The sequence below is a fragment of the Bos javanicus genome, chromosome 5 (genome assembly GCF_032452875.1).
Source record: "Bos javanicus breed banteng chromosome 5, ARS-OSU_banteng_1.0, whole genome shotgun sequence".
In the NCBI taxonomy this organism is placed as follows: Eukaryota; Metazoa; Chordata; class Mammalia; order Artiodactyla; family Bovidae; genus Bos; species Bos javanicus.
Genome location: NC_083872.1, coordinates 101611709 through 101624182, shown reverse-complemented (window position 1 = coordinate 101624182; position 12474 = coordinate 101611709). Strand labels below are relative to the sequence as shown.

Below are 12474 nucleotides of genomic sequence, written 5' to 3'. Positions count from 1 at the left end.
TCCATTCTCTCTTCTTCCATTCTTCCTAGACTGAGATACTACTAATAAAATTTTACTTTTATTATTTATTACTGGGTCTTTATTGCTGTTTGGGCTTTTCTCTAGTTGCAAAGAGCGGGGACTACTCTCCAGTTGCAGTACGTGGGCTTCTCATGGCGGTGGCTTCTCTTGTTGTAGAGCATGGGTTCTAGGGTGCACGGGCTTCAGTAGTTCTGGTTCCTGGGCTCTAAAGCATGGGCTCAATAGTTGTGGCTCAGGGGCTTAGTTGCTCTGTGGCATGTGGGATCTTCCCTGCCCAGGAATCGAACCCATGTCTCGTGCATTGGCAGGCAGACTCTTTACACACTGAGCCACCAGGGAAGCCTAGATTGAGATACTTTTAATAAACTCCAGTGGATAGAGAATCCGGAGACTGGGAAATTGGCACCAATGATGTTACCTCATTGCCTCAATTTTTTCTTCTGTTAGAAGAGACTAACAATATTTACTCAACATTACAAGGTTGCTTGGGGCTTCCATTGAGTTTATAAATGCCGAGTGCTTTAAATTAAGAATATTTTACAGATGGCTTGTTTCTTTAAGACACTATTCTCAAACTTTCCTGTGTCTAAGAATTACGTGGTAAGCTTGCAGGCTATTGGCTGATTCTATAAGCTTTGTGTTTGGCGCCCCCCCCCCAAAAAAATGCAGATCCTCTGGCAAATTCAGAAAGTCAAAGGTGAAGGCTAAGGAATCTGCATTAAACATTCTGTGTACTCTTGTGTAGTATAGTAAAAGAGACAGTGGGCAGATACAACTAAAGGAAGGGGACAAAAAAAACCTATATCGTGCTCTTTCTAAGTCTTTTTCCTTTACACTTTTTCCTTCTGTGATTCAGCCAATGTACCGTCTTTCCTGGCTCTTCCCACCCCATCCTCCTTTGTGTTGGCATTGCATTTTCTTAGCATAGTTAGAGGCGCTCAGCTTACTGTGCAGAAATGGAGTGGAGGGAAAGGAGGAGGGACGTGGGTGGAGAAAGGCTAGATCAGGGTTTAACTGTGAAGACTGTTGTTGCCAGGCTGGTTCTAGCCGGCTGACTCTGGGAGAGGAAGCCTGAGGAGAGCTAGACTGACTGCAGCTGCTGCTACTGTTCCTTATTTGCTTGTGTCCATTCTGATAGAAGACTCACTACCTTTTCTCCACCCACAAAAATCACATTAGATATCCTACTGGTGGACACTATTTTAGGTACTGATAACAATCCTGGATTCCTTCCTGTTTTCTCTTTACTACTTTGGGCCTTTTATTTTGATCAAATCCCAGCTGGTTTCTTTGTCTTTAACCCCAGGAGGTAAAGACATGCACCAGATGGTGGCTATGGGGTACTTAAAGATTTTTGCTTGACCTGCAGTCTCCGTGGTAGATGAGTTATGCTTTTCTGACTGATGTAACTATACACTAGGGCAACTCTAGTGGAATCAGAGAGAACCTGGGCAACTTGGTTGGGAGATTTTGTTTCATCAAATCTTCTGTTTTATGTGCCTCCCCCATTACTGTTTTCACATTGTCCACCAAGAGCATTTTAATAAAGTCATACAGATAATTCCAGCATCTCTGTTGTCTAAACCTTGGTCTTTAGAATTCCCAGAAGTGTGTTAGCAAATACTGGTGTCTGGACCCCAACCCCAGATATTCTGATGTAAGCTCCCCAGTGGTTCTATTATGTCTAAGAACAAAAATCTGGAAATGTTTTGCTTTATGAAAAGGATGTACTTTAACTTTGTCTCACATATTATTCAGGGTAGAGTTGGTCTCACAATCAAAGGGACATCAGTAAATATGTATCTTTGTACTATCACCACATGTCTGAACATTGTATAACTTCTCTTTGGTATTTGACTATTTTGGTATCAGCCATGTATAATAATAGCTAATGTGCAGTTTCTATATAGTGCATTATATTTATGTTACCTCATGAATCCTTGAGTTTCCCTGGTGGCTCAACTGGTAAAGAATCCACCTGCAATGCAGGAGATTTGGGTTCAATCCCTGAACTGGGAAGATCTCCTGGAAAAGGGAATAGCTACCCACTCCAGTATCCTGGCCTGGAGAATTCCATGGACTGTATAGTTCATGGGGTTGCAAAGAATCCGACACGACTGAGCCACTTTCACTTTCATGAGTCCTTAAAGTTCAATGAAATAATCTTCATTTTGTTGACAAGAAAACTGAGGTGACAATCCCATGACACCAGTAAATAAAGCTAGGATTTCAAATCAGATAAATCAGATTTATCTGACTCCAGAGATGTGAGGTTACTAATAATATGGCTTCTCAAGGGAGTCAACTGACCCTCTTCTGAAGAATATTAATTTATGGGTTAAAAACGAATGGTGCATGATTAAATCAAGATAAACTAGAATGGTGCATGATTAAATCAAGATAAACTACATTGTTCCTGAAGAGATGAGTCCTTACCTGTCCAGACATAACTACCATCAACCTATGAAACCTATAACTACTTCGAACTTATGATTGAACCTAAGAAACTGAACCTTGCTTTCCCACTATGGAAATGCTAAAAATACAGTGTCATGCCACTAGCTTTGTGCTTTCTTTTTTTAAAGTTATGTATTTAATTTGGCTGCACCAGGTCTTAGGCCTGTGGGATCTAGTTCCCCGAACAGGAAAGGAAGTCCGAGTCTTAGCCACTGGACCACCAGGTAAGTCTCTCACCGGTTTTGTTTTTTAAAAATATACTCCCAGGTTTGTTTTTTTGTTTCCCTGACTAGGTTACGTGAAAGCAAAGTTGCTGTGTTTTCTGAATTTCTTAGGATGTGTCTGGCACATAGTGATAGTGTATTGAATGATTGATAGCATTTTTTAAAAAGATAAGCAGCTAGTTAGTTACTAGTCTAATAATCCCTATCCACACTTTCACCTATACAACCTGGTTTTCCTGGATGTTCATGGCACTGTGAATTGGGATCCTCTGTTGGGCATGTCTGCAACCTTTTCTCTGTGCCAGTTTCCCTGTGTTTCTTGGGCTCATTGTGGTCATATCTCTGTGATCAAGCTTTGATTGCAAAATAATTCTCTTTCCTCTTCAGATTGAAGAGAAGTACTTTATGTTCCAGGAGATAGTATCACAGTGGACTATATAGTAACATTTTAGTTCTGTAGACCTTTCCCCCTTTCTCTTGAAGGTAGTAGATCATATGTATTTCCCTGTTGGCTCAGTGGTAAAGAATCCACCTGCTAATGCAGGAGATGTGGGTTTGATCCCTGAGTCAGGAAGATACCCTGGAGAAGGAAATGGCAACCCACTCCAGTATTTCTGCCTGGGAAAGTCCATGGACAGAAGAGCCTGGTGGGCTACAGTCCATGGGGTCGCAAAAGACTGTCATACAATTTAGCGGCTAGACAACAACAGGTCATATGGCACTTTTGCCCCTCTACGTGTATCTTTGATGAAAATTGTTCACTATCCTAGGTTACACTCAGTGTCATAACATATAGTAACAGCAGTACAACACCCTAAATCATGCTACATTTCTCAGTCAGGGGACTCTGTGGTAAATAAATAAAAAAGCAGACTGTAAAGATTGGGGAAGGAATGCTGAAAAGAATTTGTTGGCTGAGGGGACTGAGAAGCTATTGTGATCTGCAAGAAGGCTGACTTGTCAGGACACAACTGTAGCACAGCTGGCGATATCTGGGGGTAAGAAATAAGTAAGGTTATTTGGAAATGACTATTTTCCATATAACTATGGTTTATCACAGGATATTGAATATAGTTCCTTGTGCTGTATGGTAGGACCTTGTGTATCCATTCACTATAACAGTTTGTAACTGCTAATCCCAAACTTCCAAGCCATCTCTCCCCCAATTCCACTCTCTGAAGCCTGTTCTCAGTCTGTGTTTCTCTTTTGTAGATAAGTTACTTCATTTGTATCATATTTTAGACTCTGCATATAAGGGATATCATATGGTATTGGTCTTTGGTTTGACCTCTAGGGTCATCCACCTTTCTACAAAGGGCACTCTTTCATTCTTTTTTAAGGCTGAATAGTATTCTGTCCTATCTATACACATCTTCCTTCCCCACTCACATTTGGGTTGTTTTCAACAGATTCATATTCTTACGCTCCTTTGCAGAGGAGTTTTTGGACCTTCCTCACCAGCGTGAAATTACCAGCACCATCTTTTAAAAAATCTGTCCCGTCTCAGCCATACTGTGAAGAAACATACTGAAGTGAACATTCCTTTTTACGCAAAGCTTGAGAATTTACAAAATGCTTTCAAGTGTATTATCACATTTCATTCTCACAGCAACCTTGGAACATACGCTGTTCAGAACAAAGCCTCAGAGAAAGTTAGGTAACTTCATTTGCCCAAGGTTTACACTGGTTTCTAAGTGGTAGAGCTGGCTGTGCCACGCGGCCCCGCCTGCATCTTAAAACCTGCCAAAAGCCCTGAGAACATAGGATATAGTTAAAAATTGGCCTCACACTATACAGAGGCATTGTCCTTATTCTGAACACGGAGAAGGACCTCAGAGGTATTTACGATCTTTGTCCCCAGATCTTTGCCTCCTGCCTCCGGAGTGGAGACCACCGTTTGAAGGGACTCGCGGGGACCGGGGTCCGCAGGGGAGCGCGGGCGGTGGGCGGGGCCGGGCGGGAGGCGCCGAGGGGTGGACACGCACACCGCCTACCGCGTCCGGGGACTCGGGGGGCTCGCGTCAGGGGTGGGCTAAGTGGGGCCCGAGGAGGGGCTGTGAGGGAGGGGAGACTATGTACAACGGAAGGGATTCACCACGCGGTTTCGGGTTGGGAACAGACCTCGCCCCTCCACCGGTTTCCCTTTCTCAGTGAGGACGGTTTGGGGGCGGGTGGGGAAGGCGCGTCCTCGAAGCGCTCTCGAGCTCCCATAGCCCTCCGGGTGCGCGCGCCCACCGCCTCGCCTCGCCTCGACCCCAGAGGCCGCAAGGGCTGCGAAAGGGGACGGGGCGCCTGAGGGGCGGGTCCCGACGCAGGTGTCAGATCCGCTCGGTCGGGTTCGACTGGCTGGCTAGCTGGCTCAGCCCCTCGCTCGCCGGCCACCGCCCCCCGGCCCGCGGCCGCGCCGCAGCAGCGTCTGGAGGGCGGGGCCGGGTGTGCGCGCGGGTCCTCGGCACGCGGGCGGGCGGGCGGTGCGCGGCGCTTGGGTCTCAGGGAGCGCGGGGCGGCCCCCGCCGGCGTCGCGCGCGCTGTGAGAGCGGGGTCGCGCGCGCAGCCGCGCGCACGCCAGGCAAGTGAGGGAGTGTGAAGGGAGTGTGAGGGAGAGAGGAGCGGCCGGGGGTGAGTGTGCGTGTGTGGGGTTGAGTGTTTGCCGGGGTGGGGGTGAGGGAGAGCCGCACCAACCGCGCGGCCGTGAGCAAGGGGGCGGGGGGTGAGTGGGCGAGGGCGTCGGGCCTGGCTGCTGGAGCCGCGGCGGCGGCGGCGGCAGCGGAGAAAGGAGGCGGCTCCCGGCATCCCGACCCCCCTTCTCCTGCCCTCCTTCTCGGACTTCCAGCCCGCCCGGCCGCCCGCGCTGCCCTCAGAGGCCGCCAGCCCGGCGCCGCCGTCCAAGAGCGAGGGAGGAGCCGCCCGAGCCAGGTGAGATGGACCCTCGCGTCCCTCCCAGGGGGTCGTGGCGAGAGGTGGAGGCCCTCCCGCCCTTCGCCTCAACCCCCGCCCACCGCGGCCGAGTTGGGGCGGAACTTGCTCCGGAGGAGCGGGCCGGAGCCCGGGAGCCGCCGGGGACGGAGTCTTGTGGAGGCCGGTGGTCTCCTCAGAGCCGGGGGCGGCGGGCGTGAGGCGGACCCCGGGCGGGGAGTGCGCGCCGAGAGGGGTTGAGGATGCCGGTGCGGCAAGCTGGAGGGAGGGAGGCGGCGGCGGCTTCGGGCGCGGAGCAGTGCGGTCCCCCTCGTCGAGGGGGTGTGGTGAACCGGGAAGGCGCGGCCGAGCCGCACACGCGTGGCGCTAACCTGTCCCCGGGAGCCCGGTAATCGCTGCCTCGCCTGGTGCCATCAGACGGATTCCTGTGGTGTGAGACCGAGGCGGGCGGGGGTGGTGATAGTCCTGCAGTTAATTCTGTTCTGATTTCACGTTTTCCTCCTCACGTTTTAGAAAAAGTGACAGCCATTCCCCCTTTTCCTTTTGACAGTCCTCTGAATAAGAATGGGGTGACATTTAATAATTGGATGTCCTGATTTTTTTTTTTAAAGGCATTTGACCATGATGCAAATCTTTTAACCCCCTCCCCCCATAAATACAAAATAGTTAAGAGGATAATAACTTCAGATTTGCCTTACTAATTTGTCCTCATCTCTGGTAGCAGATTTGTTTTATCCCCCGTATGTGTGTGAATAGAGATGAGGCGTTGATTCTCTTCTGGGAGTGGGATTTTTGTACTAACCGTGCTCCATGTAACCTCCTTGTAAATTCTTTCATTGTGCTGTTTTCCCATTAATTACCAGACTTGTTCCCACATCTTTGTGGAGTTGGGTTAGATTTGAAATCTGTATGGAAGCTGGGCAGCCTAATATGGAAGATTTTCTTTTTGTGGGCTTGATAGGTTGATTATGTTTCTGGACGACTTAACTTTTAACTAACCATTAAAATGTAAATATTATTTATTTTAAACCTCACTTTGATAACATCGCATAGTTTCAAGGTCGTTGAAAAATCAGTTGATTGTCCACACACTTTAAAATATTCATTTGGATTAAAAACAGCCTCTGAAATTTCAGTCATGGAGAGTCACCATTCATTTTCTAACTTTCGGAATGAAAGGCTCTCATATAGTTGTAAGGTAGTTATAGTTTAAATTTCTTTTATATTGTTTGGTTGGTGTGTCAAAGGGAGGAGGCCTATTCTGTTTTGACGTGATCTTTTGTTTATTCCATTCTGTCTTGGTTAGCTATTAGTTTCCTTCTTTTGTGTCATGGATTTAGTTGTTAGTTTGGCAACATGGCTGATGTTTTTCTTGCTCTGTCTGCCTTGTTTTCTCTCACCTTCTCTTATCCTTACCCCCCGATGCTGGAGTCTCCTTGTTGGGGAGGTGGGCAGTGTGTGATTCTGAGAACCAAGAAGGGGAACAGCAAATTCAGTCTTCTGTTCAGTAACATTCAGAATCCTCTACTTAGTCAAGAGCCAGTTTTCTCATCCTGCCTTTCTCTCTGCAGGGGGTAAGGAGCTGTTAAAATCAAACTTCAAGACTTGTGGCTACCAGCTAAAATTCCACTGATCTTGGTTTCTGGTTATGATATCCATGCGTGCTGTGCTGTGTTCAGCTCTTTGCTGCGACCTCATGGACTGCAGCCCGCCAGACCCCTCTGTCCGTGGGATTCTCCAGTCAAGAATACTGGAGTAGGTTGCCATTTTCCACTCCATGGGATCTTTCTGACCCAGGGATCGAACCTGGGAAGCCCAATTCCTGGTTGGATAAGTTAATCATTTCTCCTGTTTCAGGGATGGAGGGGAGAGTAACAACAAGAAATTGTCCTTTTTTTTTTCCCTTTTCCCTTCTCATTCTGTCCGCTTTTGCTCACCAGAGGGAAATTACCAGCAGTATGTTATAAACATTCTAACACTTCTTAGCCATATTGTAAAGAAAATTCTAAAGTGAAGGTTCATTTTTTCCTCTGAACATCAACCAAGCTTAGTGCATTACTTTCTTGGGACACAAGATGAAACATACCTTTCAAATTATCTCCCAATTCTTACTTTCCCCTATTTGTAGTCACCTGGAATTTGCTACTGGTTAAGTCACTAGAGTGATCTCAAGTCCTCTCTCCTCCCTCTGAGCTGAAGGACTGAACACTGGGCCAGGTCAGAGGAATGGAACAGAGCAGAATTAATTGTTCCACACTTTGGGACATAACACTTTCCTCTGGGAGGCAGACAGAAAGCTAAATATAGAAAATGGGTGGAGAAAGAACTTCTGTACCCATGAACAACCCACGAAGAGAGAGAAAATTGAGTTTTATTGTATGTTGTTTGCTGATAGCTGTTTTCTTGGTGGGGGAGTACATAAGTGATGTAGATTTGTAGAGACTTTATGTAGAGACTTTATGTAGATTTGTAGAGACTTCAAAAACTGGTTGGTTTTTGAAGAGTGCTCTCTGAAAGTGGGATTATCATAAGCATTTGAGAAAAGAACTTTTAGAAATGTTATTTAATTGAGGGTGTAGATTATGATAAGGACAGTGAAAAAAGTAGTACTATTCAATGTTAGCTGTACTGGCATGTGCAGTTGTTTCAAGAGAGGTTGAATAGGGGAGATTAGGTGCAGAGGTTGGGTAAATTGTCTTTCAGTACTTGGGAATTTTCCTGCTTGTGATATTTTTAGGGTCATTAAGAAATAATACCTTCAAAAATATCTGTATATTATATACTTTAGATTTATGTGCCGTACATATCTGTGTAAATGTTCAGCTTGCAGACAAGGACTGATTTTCTGGCTTCATCGTAACTGATGCCATGGTGTTAGTTTCAGTGTTTTCTTTTCCAGTGTTTTTTCCCTTTCAAAATTGACTTGGAGGACAAAAGCCACAGAGCTAGCCAGCTCTACTCCCTTAGAGTCTGGTCTGCATGGAACCCTGCTTATATCTTTTTTCCTCTCCTTTCTGACCCTAACCCTAGCCCCTACTTTAATTGTTAACAAAAGTAATTATTTCAATATCAGTTGTATAACAAGAATGGGAAGTAGCAGTAGGTTTGGGTTGTTTGTTTCTTATGAGAAACTGAAAACTTAAATTTCTAAGTTACATTTAGATATTATATGGCCCTTTACTTGGTGTTGGTATTTAATATTGAAAATAGCTATGTTTTTTTCATCTCCAGTTATACTTCAGTAAAACAAACTTCTTTAAAGTAACTCCCTCTTAACCCTGTCCTTTCTGAGGTTTTGTGCTTCCCACTGGGGATATTAGTTGAGAATAAAATAGATGGGGATTCTGTCCTCATAAAGTGTATAGTTTAATTTCATTGTTCTCTGTCCTTTGCCCTGTCAGTCACTTCTCTCTTCAATGTCTTGAGGAGTCTACTCTATCTGTGAATTGATGAGTTAGCAGAACAAATTTGTGTGAATATTGTTACGCCAGTTTTTTTTTTTTTACTACTTTTCTTTCAAAAGTGACAGCGCACCACAAAATGTGATAGAAACAAACAAACAAAAACTGCCCCTTAAATGTTTTTTTCCCGTCATCTTCTTAACAGTCCTCCTTTCTTTCTGTCTTTCTCTCTTAACCACTTCTAATACTAGCTCTTACCTTCATGTTATTAGAAATACAAAGATAGAGCATGGATTGGCTGTATAAGATCAGACCTGTTCTGTCTTACTGCTCTGCTGTCCCGTATTTGGCATTATTTCAGTCTTTTGATACTTTATCAGAAAACTGCATCTTGAAAATACATGTGAGTTTGCCCAATTATAGCAGCATTGGAATTCTTCCCTGATGTTTTGGAGTTCTCAGTTGTTAGCTTATTCCTTTGACATGTGATGTAATTAACCATATCCATAAAGTCTTCTTGAATATAATAACAGTTTCCTAATTGTTTTTTTCAGCATAGTGTCCAGAAAGAAACTTTAGAAAGAAGGCCCAACATTTAACATGTTAAATGTGATGAACTTTGAACTGTTCTGTGCATTGCATCTCAGGAAACTTTTGAAATTTTGTGCCACGTCCAGAGATACTCTGATGTAACATTTCTCTGTTAAGTGAAATCATTAGAAATGTTATTTGGATTCCAGAGAAAACATAGGTTTTCTTTATACCACAAAATATTCTAGGAATTTTAGTAACTAACCTACAGATTATTTAAAGGTAGCATTTCAGGCCCTTTAGTTGGGAATGTGTGAGCATTTGCATGTTAATTTGTCCATGACAATTTTTTCTTTTTCCAGTTTTCTTTTTACGGTATAGTATACACCTAAATTTGACCATCTTAACAGTTTAGTGGTATTCAGTATACACATATTTTGCAACCACCACCATGGCCATCTCCAGAATTCTTTTCTTTGTCCCGCATTATTGACAACCTGTACCCATAAAACATTTAACTCCCCAATCTCTCAGTGCCCCAGCCATTAACAACCATCATTATGCTTTCTGTCTCTGTGAGTTTGAGTACTCTAGTACTGGAGCATAAGATTCATTCATGTTAAGCATGTAACAGAATCTGATGTCTTTCAAAGGCATTGTGTGTATACTGCATTTTTATTTATTCATCTGGCATAAAGGTGGCTTGCATCCACCTTTGAGCTCTTATGAATAATGCTGCATGTGTGTACAAATACCTCGTTAAGACTCAGCTTTCAGTTCTTTTGGGTATATACCTAAAAGTGGAATTCCTGGATTGTGTTTTGATTCTATTTTTAATTTTTTGAGGAACTGCCATACTGTTTTCCATAGCAGCTGCACTGTTTAACATTCCCACCAACAGTTTGCAAGGCTTCCAGTTTCTCCACATCCTCCCCAATACTTGTTATTTTCTGTTGTTATTATTCTTTTTTTCTTTTTGATAGTAACCATCCTGTGTGGGAGGTAGTTTCATGTTTTTGTTTGCATTTTCCTAGTGCTTAGTCATACTGAACACTTTTTCTTATTCATGACATTTTAACATCAGGTCATTTTTAGTTCTCTGAGGGCTCAGACTTCATTTCTTACCATGATTTTTAGTGTCTTCAGATAAAGTGCATAGTAGACACTCATTAATTAAATGTATTATGCAATTGAATGTTTACTTTTGTATATTTAGTAGTTTATCTTTTTTGACTATAAAGGAATCCCCAGATATCTTTGACATAAGTTAAACTTATTTCTTCCTCATGAAAAAGAGATAGTAAACAGTTTAAGGCTATGGCACTGGGCAGTCAAGGTCTTCTAACATGTAGCTGTGCTTTTTAGAGTTGACTTACTCCAAATGGATGTTAGAGATACATAACAACCATGGAGCAAGGATCAAGGAAGAGTACATCCCTTTAGTATGCTTCCTGGAAGTTGGAGTGCAATACTTTGACTCAATGCTTTGATCATATTAAGTTGTTGAGAAAACCTAGGGAATACAAATAAAGGTTCTTAGTCCTATGGCACTTTGCTCAGCTAAATATCAGATACATTATTGCTGAGGAGTAAGTAGATAGTGGATATTGGGAAGCAAGTGGCAGTCTCTGCTATTGAGTATGTAGAATTTGAAGTGACTCTGGGCTCTTCCTCTTTCTAATTTAGACAAGTGACCTCTCTGCTAGTTTAGCTTCACCTGCCAAATGATGATAATAATGTGTCATGAGGATGGTTGTGAGGATTAAATGAGAAGATACAAATAAACTGTCTTAGCATTGTATTTGGTACATGTAATCACTCAAAAGTGAATTTATTTTCTTTATTTAAATTCCCTTCGATATCTTTAAGTATCAAAATAGTTCAGAGAAATTAAAAAACTTGAATCCTAATCTTGGATCTGCTATTGTGATATCTTGGGCAGGTCGTTCCTTTAAGATGGGATATGTTATGTCTGTGTTTCTCACATAATTATGTACGGACTAAATGACATTCACATAATTGTGTGCAGATTAAATAACAAAATATAGGGACTTCCCTGGCAGTCCAGTGGTCAAGACTTACCCTTCCAGTGTAGGGGTGTATGTTTGATCCCTGGTGGAGAAGTTAAGCTCCCACATGTCTCTCCACTGAAAGACCAAAACATAAAACAGAAGCAATATTGTAGCAAATTTTCAATAAAGACTAAAAATAGTCCACAACAACAACAAAAATCTTTAAAAAAAAAAAAAAAAGGCAAAGTGGGAAATGTTTTGTGAACTATAAATGGAGAATGTTTTTAACCCCACTTGTATGCATTGTTTTGCTTTTGTCTTGCATATGTATAAAAAGGGGAATTTATAGATGCTTGTTTATATATTCCAAAGTGTTCCCTTTCTTTATTACCTTCATTGTTTTCTGTTTCTGTGTAGACAGTGTTTTACTGTTTTTCTTATGTCTTTTGATGGAGGGTCCCTATTGAGTCTGTACAGAAGAATGGCTGTCCTCTCAATTTTTCACCCCCCAAATCATGTATATACTTTTTTTAAAAAGGGGTATTACAGATTAAAGAGCTATATGGAGAGAGTATGAATGAATGTGTCATATAAAATTTGGAAAATTAGCTATTTGCTCTGTTTTTGAGGTATACGCTTTGAAGAATAATGAGGGGACTGTCATACTTTATATCACTGTAATCTTTGATTAATACCTAACCTCCTGCTCCTGCTTTCAAAGCATTTCAGTCTACCTTCAAGTTAATGTGCTAATGAAAATGGTGTCCAAACAGTGATACTATTGTTAAAGTGGCATCTTAACTAAAGGATGAGATTGTAGAGGAAGTATCTCTACAAGTTTCAAAGGGACAGTCGTTTTGTGGGTAATGGGGTAACAGGCGTATTTCAGAAAACTATATTTATTCATTGATT

At 42.9% G+C, this 12474-nt stretch overlaps 1 protein-coding gene across 6 annotated transcripts in view; it reads left to right on the top strand.

Moving 5' to 3' along the window:
* Window positions 1-4456: 4456 nt before the first annotated feature.
* The window catches only part of RIMKLB (ribosomal modification protein rimK like family member B), a 47674-nt gene continuing 39656 nt past the window's right edge, over window positions 4457-12474 (top strand). Inside the window, exon 1 of one of the 6 annotated variants that reach the window (XM_061417979.1) lies at window positions 4457-4540. The gene's annotated coding sequence lies outside the window, so the exon portion shown is untranslated. Of the gene's footprint in view, window positions 4541-5188; window positions 5322-5535; window positions 5619-5924; window positions 6007-7281; window positions 7374-12474 lie in introns of those variants that run through there. The other 5 variants (XM_061417977.1, XM_061417976.1, XM_061417975.1 and 2 more) reach the window with 5 other exon arrangements.